General features: G+C 39.7%; 1 protein-coding gene across 2 annotated transcripts in view; it reads left to right on the plus strand.

Annotated features, from left to right (window-relative positions):
* The first annotated feature begins 370 nt into the window (after positions 1–370).
* Positions 371–14,811, plus strand: part of CACNA1S (calcium voltage-gated channel subunit alpha1 S) — an 817,957-nt gene continuing 803,516 nt past the window's right edge. For both annotated transcript variants that reach the window (XM_072137243.1, XM_072137244.1), the window contains exon 1: positions 371–530. The gene's annotated coding sequence lies outside the window, so the exon portion shown is untranslated. The remainder of the gene's footprint in view (positions 531–14,811) is intronic.

The following is a 14,811-nucleotide window of genomic DNA, read 5'->3' on the forward strand; positions in this document are numbered from 1 at the left end:
ACTATACTGTGGAGGTTTGATGCACAGACCTAAAGGCATCTGGGAGAGAATTCTTCAGCAATAAATCACAACCAAGTCGCCAGGCAATTCTCTAATTGAAAGCCTTTGGGTTGAAAGAAATATAGCATACTTTTTCAAATGACTTTATTGATGTGAAATACCACTCTATATATATCTATGGATTTATCATCAATATATGCACATTAATTATCTCTTCATGCAAGGGGTAGCTAAGAGTTAGTTATAAAACGTAGAAATGCTTTCTCTCCTCCCCCACGCAGTTTGAATTTGAGCTCTGCAGCTGTCCCAAGATGTTTTCGGGTCTAAATATATTTGTGGGTTGTGTTTGCAGGCGTCACTCCACAGCAGGCGGGCGGGGAAGATGTCCACCTGTTGCCATTTCTCAGTATCCTCTTTTCCAAAGTTTTTCAAACTCCTTAACATCTTACAAATGTGCTAAATCCTGTCACGGAACTGAAGAGAATCTGCGTGGAAGACAGGCAGGAAGCGAACGTTTTGCAGTGAACAAGGTAACGATCCGATATACCGTCCTGTCTTAACGAATGAACATCGTGTATATATATATATATATATATATATCTCGTTTATCGGTGTTGTACAATTAAAGAGGGGAGAGGTAACACACTACTTAAAATCTTAAAATACTTAAATACTTAAAAATAATGTATATACGACATGGTATGTATATATTCCTCCATGTTAACCCCTTCCAGCGGTGGTACCATGCCGAACACTTTCCGATTCTCCTGCCCTTTTCCAGTTCCACTACAGTACAAGTTTAGAGGCCCGTCCTTAGTGTTTGTTGAGCTGAAAGGAAGTCTGTCCCTAGAACCCTTGGCACTGTAAAAGAAACTGTTTTGTGATACTTCCAGTAATAATCTTTATTTACTAGTTGGAAAGTTTTGCTAAGTTTTCTGTATTTACTAGTAAGTTATATAATGATTCATTTATCTGTGAAGGGATTTTGATTTTAAAGAATGTGAACTGTATCTGGGTATCCTAGATGTTCAGGTTTTTGTCTTTTGGTTTGCAGTACAAAAGCTGCTGGTTATGTTCTGTCAAATAAACTACCAAAATAAATTATATCACAGGTTACCCAAGACTGTTATATAATACACCATGCTGCACACTAATGGACCAGCAGGAAGACTGTGCAAGTGGAGCTGGTGTACAAGTAGGGCTAGATTCATACCACCTCTTATGTATATATTTAGTGTATAAGTAAGGGAAGCTTGGGGCACATTTACTTACCCATCCTGCGCGATCCCCGAAAGTGCATTGTCCGACCGGAATGCACAACTGCCACGATTCGCTAAGATCGTGCGCCTGATATCCTGCATCTGTTGCTTCCTCGCTCAGGTCCACCAGAGTTCACCTTCTTCTTCCTGGTATATGTAAGTGCATTGGTTGTGACACAATGCACTTAAATCCCGTGCTCAGTCGGATCGTCCGATGGCCCACCCCCCAATTTCGTGTAATAGCCGCTGCCGGGACAAAATCCGATCGCGTGCGACACAATCCCCTGCTAAATTCCTGTCACAGCGGCGCAAATGCTTAAAATGTCGGGAAGTCTGACGGAAATGCGATCCGCTCACCCGCTAAACCCCATAGACCTTTATTGCCAGGCATAGTTTTTGCCTCTGCCAGCTTGGTATATGTTGTATACTGTGTAAAAATCAAGATGGAAAGCTGTAGCAATGTATGTCTTTCTATCCTGCCACCTCTTGCTAAGCAACACGCATGCTCTGCAGAAGCCATTGCTGCACATTAAAGTACCACAGAAGACCTTTAAAGAGTTGTAGTAAGGCTAGATTCATAATATTATTACTATTCAGCTAGATGCCTTACTGCTTCCCCCTTCTCCCCGACTTCTGCTTAGCAAATGTGTCATTAAGAAAGGACCTCAGTGATGTCCATAACACTGTCCATAACAGAGGGAAGCCAATAACTGGCTGTTGCCTATATACATTCTATGCCCAGGATACAGTGGGATATCCTGTGCCATACCTTTTAAGGACACGTTAAAAATCCTCCAGACATATATTTACAATGTATGGTATAATCAACATGTGAACAACTTTTTGACTGATTGTTAAAGGTCTGACCACTCGGACCCACACTAATAATGAATATGAGGGTCTTACCCCACAATTGGTTTATATTGCAGACAGTTTGACAACCAAAATAAGTTAACTATTCCTGATATACAATATATATGTATGTGTATATATATATATATATATATATATATATATACACACTCACCGGCCACTTTATTAGGTTCACCATGCTAGTAACGGGTTGGACCCCCTTTTGCCTTCAGAACTGCCTCAATTCTTCGTTCCATAGATTCAACAAGGTGCTGGAAGCATTCCTCAGAGATTTTGGTCCATATTGACATGATGGCATCACACAGTTGCGCAGATTTGTCGGCTGCACATCTATGATGCGAATCTCCCGTTCCACCACATCCCAAAGATGCTCTATTGGATTGAGATCTGGTGACCGTGGAGGCCATTTGAGTACAATGAACTCATTGTCATGTTCAAGAAACCAGTCTAAGATGATTCCAGCTTTATGACATGGCGCATTATCCTGCTGAAAGTAGCCATCAGATGTTGGGTTCATTGTGGTCATAAAGGGATGGACATGGTCAGCAACAATACTCAGGTAGGCTGTGGCGTTGCAACGATGCTCAATTGGTACCAAGGGGCCCAAAGAGTGCCAAGAAAATATTCCCCACACCATGACACCACCACCACCAGCCTGAACCGTTGATACAAGGCAGGATGGATCCATGCTTTCATGTTGTTAACGCCAAATTCTGACCCTACCATCCGAATGTCGCAGCAGAAATCGAGACCATCAGACCAGGCAACGTTTTTTCCAATCTTTTACTATCCAATTTCGATGAGCTTGTGCAAATTGTAGACTCAGTTTCCTGTTCTTAGCTGAAAGGAGTGGCACCCGGTGTGGTCTTCTGCTGCTGTAGGCTATCTGCCTCAAAGTTCGACTTACTGTGCGTTCAGAGATGCTCTTCTGCCTACCTTGGTTGTAACAGGTGGCGATTTGAGTCACTGTTGCCTTTCTATCAGCTCGAACCAGTCTGCCCATTCTCCTCTGACCTCTGGCATCAACAAGGCATTTCCGCCCACAGAACTGCCGCTCACTGGATGTTTTTTTTTTTTCGGACCATTCTCTGTAAACCCTAGAGATGGTTGTGCGTGAAAATCCCAGTAGATCAGCAGTTTCTGAAATACTCAGACCAGCCCTTCTGGCACCAACAACCATGCCACGTTCAAAGGCACTCAAATCACCTTTCTTCCCCATACTGATGCTCGGTTTAAACTGCAGGAGATTGTCTTGACCATGTCTACATGCTTAAATGCACTGAGTTGCCGCCATGTATCATAGTATCATAGTATATAAGGCTGGAAGGCGACGCAAGTCCATCAAGTCCAACCTTTAAGAATTAAATAAATGTTTTATCCCCATAACCCATGATATTTTTTCTCTCCAGAAAGTCATCCAGGCCTCTCTTGAACATGTACATAGAGTCCACCATAACAACCTCCTGCGGCAGAGAGTTCCACAGTCTCACTGCGCTTACAGTAAAGAACCTTTGTCTATGGTGGTGGTAAAATCGCCTCTCCTCTAGGCGTAGAGGATGCCCCCTTGTCCTGGTCACAGGCCGAGGTATAAAAAGATCTTTGGAGAGATCCTTGTACTGTCCGTTCAGGTATTTGTACATTGTAATGAGGTCTCCCCTCAGTCGTCTTTTTTCTAAACTGAATAATCCCAAATTTTTTAATCTGTCAGTGTATTCTAGTTCCCCCATTCCCCTAATAATCCTGGTTGCTCTCCTCTGCACCCGTTCCAGCTCTACTATATCCTTTTTATACACTGGTGCCCAAAACTGTACACAATATTCCATGTGTGGTCTGACCAGGGATTTGTATAAGGGCAAAACTATGTCTTTTTCATGAGAATCTATTCCTCTCTTGATACATCCCATTATTTTATTTGCTTTAGCAGCAGCCGCCTGGCTCTGGTCACTAAAATTAAGTTTACCATCCACCAATACCCCCACGTCCTTTTCAGCTTCAGTTTTACTAAGTAATTGACCGTTTAGAACATAATTCTACTTTTTGTTTCCATGGCCCAAGTGCATAACTTTACATTTATCTACATTAAACCTCATCAACCATTTCTCTGCCCATCCCTCAAGCTTCCACAAATCCCTCTGTAATGCTAAACCATCGACCTCAGTATTTATTACTTTACACAGCTTAGTATCATCTGCAAATATTGAAACTTGACTGTGTAAACCCACTACAAGGTCATTAATAAAAATATTAAAAAGAAGTGGCCCCAATACTGACCCCTGTGGCACTCCACTGGTAACATCAACCCAATCTGAGAATGTGCCTCTGTTTTCTATCACTAAGCCAATTATTTACCCAAATACACAGATTTTCTCCTATTCCCAGCAGTCTCATTTTATATACCAACCTTTTATGTGGCACGGTGTCAAATGCCTTTGAGAAGTCCAGATATACAACATCCACAGCGTCCCCCAGATCCAGTCTTGAACTTACCTCCTCGTAGAAACCAATCAGATTAGTCTGACAGGACCGATCTCTCATAAACCCATGCTGACGCTGGGTTATAAGGTTGTGCACAGTGAGATACTCCAGGATAGCATCTCTTATAAACCCCTCAAATATTTTCCCCACCACAGCAGTTAGACTCACGGGTCTGTAGTTTCCAGGATCGCTATTTGATCCTTTTTTGTATATTGGTACCACATTTGCTATGCGCCAGTCCTGTGGAACATAACCAGTCCTCAGTGAATCTTCAAATATTAAAAATAACGGTCTGTCTATTACCGTACATAATTCATGCAGAATCCGGGGGTGTATGCCATCTGGCCCAGGTGATTTATCTATCTTAGTGGTTGATTGGCTGATTAGAAATTAAGTGTTAACGAGCAGTTGGACAGGTGTACCTAATAAAGTGGCCGGTGAGTGTACATATATAATATATATATTTCCTTTTTTTTTTCTTCTGTGATGGTCAAGTCCTCACCAGTCAGTTATCACAATTCATAAATTGATGTTCCAAAATCTACCATAAAAATCAAGCCTGATAAACCAGGGACACTTATCCATAGATCCAGGCACCATGATTGTAATAATCTTATTATATTTGCTATCTGTGGCCTCCGTCCTTCTAAAGTCAACTTGTTAAATTGTGCTCATGAGGGCCTGAGTGCTCTGTGACATGGCTTTTCAGGCTGTTCATGTTCTCACCTCGTCAGCGCTTGTGAAGTGTGCATTTCCTATTCAGGGTGCGGTCACACGTTGCAGTTAAAACTGCATCGCAATTAGTTTTAGGTGGTATTACTTATTTTTAAGACATCAAATTAACAGGTGAATGACATTTGTGGAACAGCTTTCTCCTTCAAAATCACATTCACCCATTCGGTTCATGTCTTTCACCTGTGAAATTGACAATACTGCACCTAAAACCACCTCAAAACTAATTGCGATGCAGTTTTAACTGCAACGTGTGACTGCACCCTCAAAGAGAAAATGCCAAAACTAAGATTTTTTTTTATAAAAAAGATTTTAATAATGTTGGTAGTAAAACATTACAAACCTATACAAATTAGCTATCTCCTTGATTATATCAACCCAAGTAACCAAAGGAGTAAAAAATGAAAAAGGGCCCAGTAAAAAAAGGGTTCATAATCTAATAATCTTGTTATATATTACTTGCTTTTACCTTTATTGTACTGTATGTTATCCCGGCATTAATATTTCTCCATATATTATTGACATTGCAGATTTTCTGATCTAGCCCAGTATCATAAATACAGTTCACATACTTCTTACACTTATAATTACCAAGGGATGAAATTAAAATTTTTAACAGGGTCGCTACTTTGAGAGCTAGAAATCCCCCCCCCCCCATTGCGCGTCACGAGATTAAATGCTCTACTCTTGTCAACAATTTCAATATCTAAAATGCACTTTATATTAATATACTATTTATATCAACCTTTTTGTATATAAAATCATTTATTTAACCCCTAGGCACACCAGAACATTATAGTACGTCCCCGCAGCTAGATGCTAAGCGCACGGGGACGTGCTTTAACGTTCTGCTTCTGGCATCGGCTCACAAACGGAGCCGGCAGCAAAGCAGCGGCTGTCAGCTGTCTATTACAGCTGACACCGTGTGCTAACACCCGCGATCGGAGCAGACTCCGATCGTGGGTGTTAATCCCTTACACGCCGTGGTGCCGCTTACTGGGGGATCCGATCCACTTCTGGGCAGCTCCGAGGACTGCCATGTGCCCTGGAGCTGCCCGCTCTCCCTGGCAGTCAGACCCCTTCCGGGTCTGACTGTAAACTGTCTGAGCATGTGTCTGCATGCTCAAACAGTTTACACTGATCTACAATAAAATAGTATTGTTGAGCAGTGTATTGATCAGAGCATGGCTGGTTCAAGTAAGTATAAGTAAAAACATGTAAAAACACTAAACACTACACATTAGAATGAATAAAAAATAAATACTTAAAATATAAGACCCTAAAATGTCACTTTCCCATAAAAACACTTAAGTATAAAAAACACAGAAAAACCCCTGCGTATTTGGTATTGCCGCGTCTGTAACAATCTGTATAATAAGCAATACAGCATGTAATACAGAACATACTGCAAACACGTTTTTCGGCTCCTCCCGAGCCTTCGTCAGCTGATATACTGCCGAATAGTTCAAAATTTTTAAAGAAGTAGGTAACCAATGAGTGTATGGCGCGTAATCCGTCTGCCACATCATCTGACACGTAACTTCCGGGTCACGTGACCGATCATTCCTTTGCGTCATCAGTCACATGATCTTGTCATGTGATCCATCCTCCGTGATGCGCTTGTCAGCCGTATCTCCGCGAGTGCATCGAATAATGTACAGTAAGAAATATACAGGTATGAAGGTAACAAAGTAAATCTTATCTTAAATCTAATGGTATTATAGCATTAGTATTCGCAGGTTAGTTATATTTAGTACAGCATATAACTTGCAACCAGATATGTAACAGAAAATATAGAAGAAGAAACAATATATATCACTTCTCAAAAGGGTTAGTAGTTGCTATATGAATAACAGGAGGTTAATAGTATCTCATATATGGTACAGTGGCATATTAGTTAGATGTTAGTATTAAGCAAAAAAATGAATAAGAATTCTCTATACCATGTCTTCTCCCCCATATCTGTAGAACTCAAATATTCTGTGTCTGTAAAAAAAACAATGAGAGGTCAGACTAAAAGTGACAAATTTCATAATCTCTATTCAGACCATATGGTTCCAAGGTTTTTAACTCATGTATCCAATATGCCTCTTTCCGTAAAAGTAATTTAGTGATGTCTCCCCCTCTTCTAGGTGGATTGATTTTATCGATTACCTGATATTTTAATTGAGGTAAAGAATGATAAAATTTTTTAAAATGTGCAGGTATCGGCAACAGGAGGTTTTGCCTCCTAATGGTAGACTTATGCTGTCCTATGCGATCGCCTACACTCTGGCGTGTCTCGCCAATGTACAGGAGACCGCAGGGGCATTTGATGGTATATATTACGTCTTTGGAATGACAGGTAAAGTAACCCTTTATCTTATATGCTCGTCCTGAGTGGGGGTGAAAGAATGTATCACTTTTATTAACATTGCTACACTGCTGGCAGCTTAAACAAGGAAAGGTACCATTTTTCTTTGAGGTCAATAGGGTTTGTCTAGTGGATTTTTTACCACTTCCAAAATCTGCTCTCACCAGTCTATTCTGTAGTGTAGTGTAGAAAAATAAAAAAGATGCATATGAAAAGATGGTGATGCTAAAATGAACAAGATTTTCTCCAAATTAGTTTTTATTCAGTGAATAAAATACACATAACCCCCACATATTTGGTATCCCTGCGTCCGTAACAATCTGCATAATAAAACAGAATCGTTATTAGATCCGCAAAGTGATCCATAAAATCCGTAAAAAAAACACAAAAAGCTCCAAAAAAATAATTTTTAATTAATACCCTATAAAAATGTTCTAAAAAGCGATTTAAAAAATGTTATGCACTCTAAAATAAGACAACTAAAAAGAACAATCCTTCTTGCAAAAAAATAAGCCCTTAAACAGATTTGTGAGGCGAAAAATAAAAAAGTTATGTATATGAAAGACAGTGATGCTAAAATTAACAACATTTTTGCCAAATTACTTTTTATTCAGTAAAAATGGGAAAAAATTAAAAAATCTATATAAATGAGGTCTTTTCGTAATCGCGGCGACCCATAAAATAAAAATAATATACTATTTTTATGGTATGGTTAACGGCCAAAAAAAACCTCACAAAAATTTTCCTAAAAATTGATGATTTTCATTTCCTCCACCAACAAAGAGTTAATAAAATCTCACCATTTAGCTATAGATGCCCCAAAATTACTTACCAGAAAAGTGCATCTCATGTGGCAAAAGAAATAAGCCCCTATAGGTCCACATTAAAAAAAGAAAAAAATTATAGCCTGTACAATGTGACATAGCAAATCTGATCTGGATGGCGCCTCCTTCCCTTCTATGCCCGGCCGTGCACCCATACAGCAGGATACCACCACATGTGGGGCATCGGTTTACTCGGGAGAAATTGGGTATCAAACTTTGGGGAGCCTTTTTTTATTTAATCCATGGTAAATGTTTAATTTTCCACCCAAAATGAATGTATTGTCAAAAAATATTACAATTTGCAGACTGCACCATTTTGTTTTAACCCCTATAAAACACCTAAAGGGTTAACAAACTTCTTAAAAGTGGTTTTTCATACATTGAATTTATGAGTCTTGCTATTATTTAGGCATCTCAGCGTCAATTAGAATTTGAGCAGGTCAGGCCGGTTCTAGACAAAGTGGGGCCCTGGGCAAAACTAAAAGTGGGGCCCCAAAATAAAACTATTTTATGACCAGTCACAGTCAGCAAGAGGCTCCCTTTAGCATGGTAAAATAAACTGTAATATAGGAGAATTGTATAGCAGCAGGGCCGGTTCTAGATAAATTGGGGCCCTGGGCAAAACTAAAAGTGGGGCCCCAAAATAAAACAATTTTATGACAAGTCAGTAAATGGAAGCCTCTTTAGTATGGTAAAACAAACTGTAATATGGAAGGCGATAAACAGATGATAGGGAGATGATAGGCAGCACAGTGGTTCCGTGATTAGCAGTACAGCCTTGCAGCGCTGGTTATCATCGGCAAAGATTTCCTCCCACACTCCAAAAAATTACGGGTTGGTTGAATAGATTGTGAGCCCCATGGGGACAGGGACTGATCTGGCAAGCTCTGTGTAATCTGTGTGCGCTATATATATAAATAATTATTAATTATTATGATGGAAGATAAATATGAAAGATGATAGAGATTTCTAGATGCAGAACTATAAAGTAGATGATATATATACAGGAGCTAGATATGAGAGATAAATACACTAGAACAGAAATAGAAGATTGAATGATAAATAGAGAAAAAGCGAGATATATAAATGTTCAGATTATAGGAGATAGATGATAGGGAAATTGATGGGCAGCACGGTGGCTTAGTGGTTAGCACTACAACCTTGCAGCACTGGTCAACATCTGCAAAGAGTTTGTATGTTCCCTCTGTGTTTGCATGGTTTTCCTCTGGGTCCTCCGGTTTCCTTCCACATTCCAAAATATTACTGGTTGGTTGAATAGATTGTGAGCCCCATTGGGGACAGGGACTGATCTGGCAGCTCTGTGCAGCACTGTGTAATCTGTGTGCGCTATGTAAATAAAGAATTATTAATTATAATTATTATTATTAGTAAATAGATAGAGAATAAGCGACAAATATAAATGTTCAGATTATAGGAGATGGATACCTAGACAGGAGAGAGATGATAAGCATCTTCACCCGGGAATTCAACCAAGGGCTATTAACCCTTTCACTGCCAGGCACTTCTGGATATTTTGTTGCCTTATAAACCAGAGCAATTTTTAGAATTTTGACGTTTAAAAATGTAACCAAAATTACAGCAAAAAGAATTAAAGTAAACCCAACAAACCACATATTTTCTGAAAGCAGACACTTATCCCATTTTCAAAATTGCATTAAAGAGTTTATAGACAACGGCGTCTTCATGCAATTTTGATTCAAACTGAACCATTTTATTAAAAAATACTTAAAATTTGACTTTGATGGCAAAAATGTTCTCCAAACAGAAAATATTTATCTTCGCATCTCCTAAATGTAATAGATGGACATGTGAAGAGGTCACAAATGTCCCATATTGATCTGTTCACATAAATAAATCCACATAATATCACTAACACTGTAAGAACTAGATATCTGCTTTTCAGCTACAATTTTTAAGCCAGTCACAACCTGCAAAATATAATAATAAAACAGAATAAAAAGTAAATGCACCATAAAACCTATAGGCCACGGTCACACGTACCGCTAGGCATCCGTCATAACGCGACACTAGCGCACAGGGGGAGGTCCTCGGCCCGAACGCACATGCGTTTCCAGGGAAAAGCATGCGATTGATAAGCCGTTCGCATGCGTTTCCCTGGAAACGCATGTGCGTTCAGGCCGAGGACCGCCCCCTGTGCGCTAGCGTCGCGGTAGGAACGGACGCGTAGCGGTACGTGTGACCACGGCCATAGAATAGAAAGCCGAGAACCAGGCTCTAAAATATGTACAAATCCAGATCCTTATATAAAGAAATATACTTTCCTAAACCAGTAAGATGTGAGGAGATCATACAGACCCCACATGTGTATATTCCCCAAAATATGCAGCAAAGGGAACGTTACATCCACAGGGGACACCAAACTATTATTGCATATAATTGCACTGAGCGTCACACAGATCTATCATTGTATTCTCCTTACACAATGGTAACCCAATTAATAACTATACAGGCGGTCCCCTACTTAAGAACACCTGACTTACATACGACCCCTAGTTACAAACGAACCTCTGGATTTTTGTAATTTCCTGTACTTTAGTCCTAGGCTACAATAAACAGCTTTAACAGACGTCTGCAATGAATCTTTGTTAATCCTGGTTCTGATGACAATCCAACATTTTTAAAATCCAATTGTCACAGAGACCAAAAAATTTTTGACTGGGGTTACAATAATAAAGTATACGGTTATGCGCTTATGTTTTCCATGGTTGCCACAATTTCCATCAGGGGCTATTTGTTTCCCCCTATTTCTTTCCCTATTACGTGGTATTTTGCATTTTGTGTATTATTATTCTAATAAAATATATTATGAAATTTATTTATTTTTTGATGGCTTTTTTTCGGCTCTCTTGGGTTGTAGTTCAGATATTGGTTGAGAGTTGTAGTGATATACTGTTGTATCAAACTGGGCTCCCCCTTCTTTTTGGTTTTCTAGGCTACAATAAACAGCTTTAACAGTTATCAATGGTGTCTGCAATGAATCTTTATTGTTAATCCTGGTTCTGATGACAATCCAACATTTTTAAAATCCAATTGTCACAGAGACCAAAAAAATTTTGACTGGGGTTACAATAATAAAGTATACGGTTCTGACTTAAATACAAACTCTACTTAAGAACAAACCTACAGAACCTATCTTGTATGTAACCCGGGGACTGCCTGTATATCCATAAACCAAGCAATGAGATAATAAAAGTCACTTTTAGATGTCGCCAGATATCACGAAATAAAAGGCAATAAGAGAGAAAGTGTGTTCTTAGATAGTTCTGCATAGAGAAGGGTTAAAAACATGAATATTAGTTGATATTATCCCTTCTCAAAATGTAGTAACATATAAAGTGAATATTTCCATTATCTGTGAGGTGCAGCAGCTTCTGTGTGCAGCAAATTCTCCCTGCAGTCTGATGGCTGAGAATCTGGAGGGGGCGCACACTTCAGGGGGCTGTATCTCTGGCCCTGTGACACATAGTGTCAAGGAATTATTATTCTTGAATGTGTAAGATTTGTTGAACTATTGGGCAATTACAAACTTGGTTGAAATATGTGGCATCCATTGAAGCGTCCAGGCCTCTTTTACAACATCCTAGAGATCCTTACAACCTGATAAACTCTGACCTGCAGAATGTTCTGTGGTGACCTCAAAAGCCATTTGGTCACCTCTCCTCTGCACCTACCCCCACCCCCTGCATCTAGGAATTTGGAAACAAAGAACTGTTTAAATATTCCTGGAACCCCCCCCCCCCCTCATTAACACTTTGCCCAATCGTGAATGACCCTCTGGAATAATAATGAATGGGAGGTTCTGAAATCTGAACCAAACTGAGAAGTTATAAAACAATATGAAATCCAAGAATTGGGGTTCACATTTTGGGGGCTGCCTGACAAGCTGAGTGTGTTCCTTATTTCTTCCACCTCCAGGGAATCAGGATTTACTTTAAGTTGTAAGTTTCTGTTATGTTTCTCCCTTTTTATTTTATAACTGTTTTGCCGTGTTGTGTGTCATTTTATTTTGTAATTCTTTTGTTTTTTTGCACTGACCAACTTTTCGTGATTAAAGCTTTTCACTTTAATTTTGGTCCCTGTATGCTCTGCGAACTCATAGCCTTGCAAAGTGTGGTTAGCTGTGTTACTGCTAAAGTGCTGAGTGTGCATGTCTAGTGGTGTGACAAGGTGACTGCTTGAGAGCAAGAGTGGATGTAGAGTGGGATACTTATTGGTCCCGGTATAAATGCAATAAGTGGTGGCAGCGGGTCTGGTGCTGGAGCTGTATGAGGTGTGATTTATGCTCAATTTGTGTCCTGAGTGAAAGGTGAGCGCAAGTTTGAGTAGGCTAAATTAACCCATACAGTTGCACCCCAAGTCACGTGACGAGGCGGCAGCGTCCTCGTCGTGACACATAGAACCTCACTTCTTTTTTCCTATGAATAAAGAGAGTCTCCTCTTTTATATGAATCTAAATTTGTGTTTCTAAGTGTCAGGAAAACAGAGATATTAACTGTTAAACTACCGTTGGGAGTGATTTTGTATATATAATATTCTCACTTTAAACCTGAATATCTCTGGATCCCTGGCACCTAGAAACAAAATTCAAGATTCATTTGAAAGAAGAGATTCTCCCCTTCCAGGGGGCCCTGGGCAATTGCCCACTTTGCCTACCCATAGCGCCGGCCCTAGTGGGAGGCCCCCATAGAAAGTAGCCTATACAAGGTACACATTCAGCATCCATGTACTGGTAGGGTCCCCCTTAAGGTCTTAACTCACAAACCTAAAGGGGACTGTGATCTGGCCACACAGTTTGTGTCCCCATAGACATCTACAGCGCCCCAGTGATGAATATATCCAGCCCCCAAGTGACTAATATACAGTCCCTTCTGATGTGGCACCGTAGAAAGGCTGTAAAACCTGATGGGGTGGTTATTAAGGGGTTAAGGCTGAATTGTGTGAAAATAAGACTTGATTTGAATTTAAAACCAACCTGTGTCTGCATCCTACAATTCCAACTAGCGTCTGCCAGAGCGATTCTCCTCAAGTAGGGTATGAAATTACTTTCAAAAATTCCTTTTTTAATGTAAAAGCTTGCCCACCATTATTATCTAAAGTCATATGAGAATGGCCAGAGGAGAATTTTGCCTGAGATGAGTCAAGCAGAGAGGTTGCAGGCACATGCCTTCAGTTCCATAGTACCTAGAACCATGTTGCTGTAATAATAAGCAAAAGAATCATGCATGATGCTTGTGGTTCTGTAAGCTCACTTCATCTCCTGAAACAAAAAAAAAGGAATCAAGGGAAAGAGCTTTTTTTGTATAGAGTACTCATATAACATACAAAAAAGCAAGTGGTAAAAATAAAAAAAAAAAAACAATAGGAAGGCACATTTTACAGTCAATACATTTGGAAACACATGTTTATTATTTATAATCGCCTGTAAACAATTGTCTTCGTCTTGTGACATGAATAAGCCACTGAATGATGACATTAGTGTTCTAAAAAGCTGTATGTTAGACAGTGTCTGAAGACAAAGGAGCTGTCTGAGGACATCAGAACTCCTATTAGAAAATACAAGATTTCTAAAGGTGATAATGCCATTTCCAAAGACCATCTTGTGTCAACGGTGCACAATGTTTTTCATGGAAGCATCAAGAACCTCTCTGCATGTAAGGGAGGGAGGGAATTTGACAAGAGAACTTTGAAGGTTGGTGTGAATTGGGGCAAAAAAATCAAACATCCAAAATCAAACATCCAAAAAGGCCACCCTAGAATCTTCTGGAGTCATGGTTTCAGCAACTACCATAGACAACACACTAAATCAAGCAGAGCATTATGGGCAAAGGCCAAGGAAGAAATCATTGTTGAAGAAAATACATAAAAAAGAACCACTGAACTTGATAAACCAATAAATTCTGTGGACAGATGAAATAAAAATAGAGCTTTATGGCAAAGCAACAGATTATTTGTTTCCAGAGGGCACAATGACGCTTATAAGGAAAAAACACCCATCAACACTTAAGTTTTCTGGAAGACTGTGAGAGATATATTTCTCTACAGATGCCGTTTTGTAGACTGGCACTCCATGTTGTCTATTCCGGGAGGGGGGGGGGGGGGAATCATGTTGTCCACTCAGAAGCCATATTGTAACAATGTCTATTCATCTCATGATTTAAAGATCATTTTGTTTAGTCTGCTGAGTGGCAGTTCTGTCCTTGACTCTTGTCTCCCTGGAGACCGTGTTCTTTGTGAGAAATAATATGTAAAGTTC

Source organism: Engystomops pustulosus, chromosome 2, assembly GCF_040894005.1.
Source record: "Engystomops pustulosus chromosome 2, aEngPut4.maternal, whole genome shotgun sequence".
In the NCBI taxonomy this organism is placed as follows: Eukaryota; Metazoa; Chordata; class Amphibia; order Anura; family Leptodactylidae; genus Engystomops; species Engystomops pustulosus.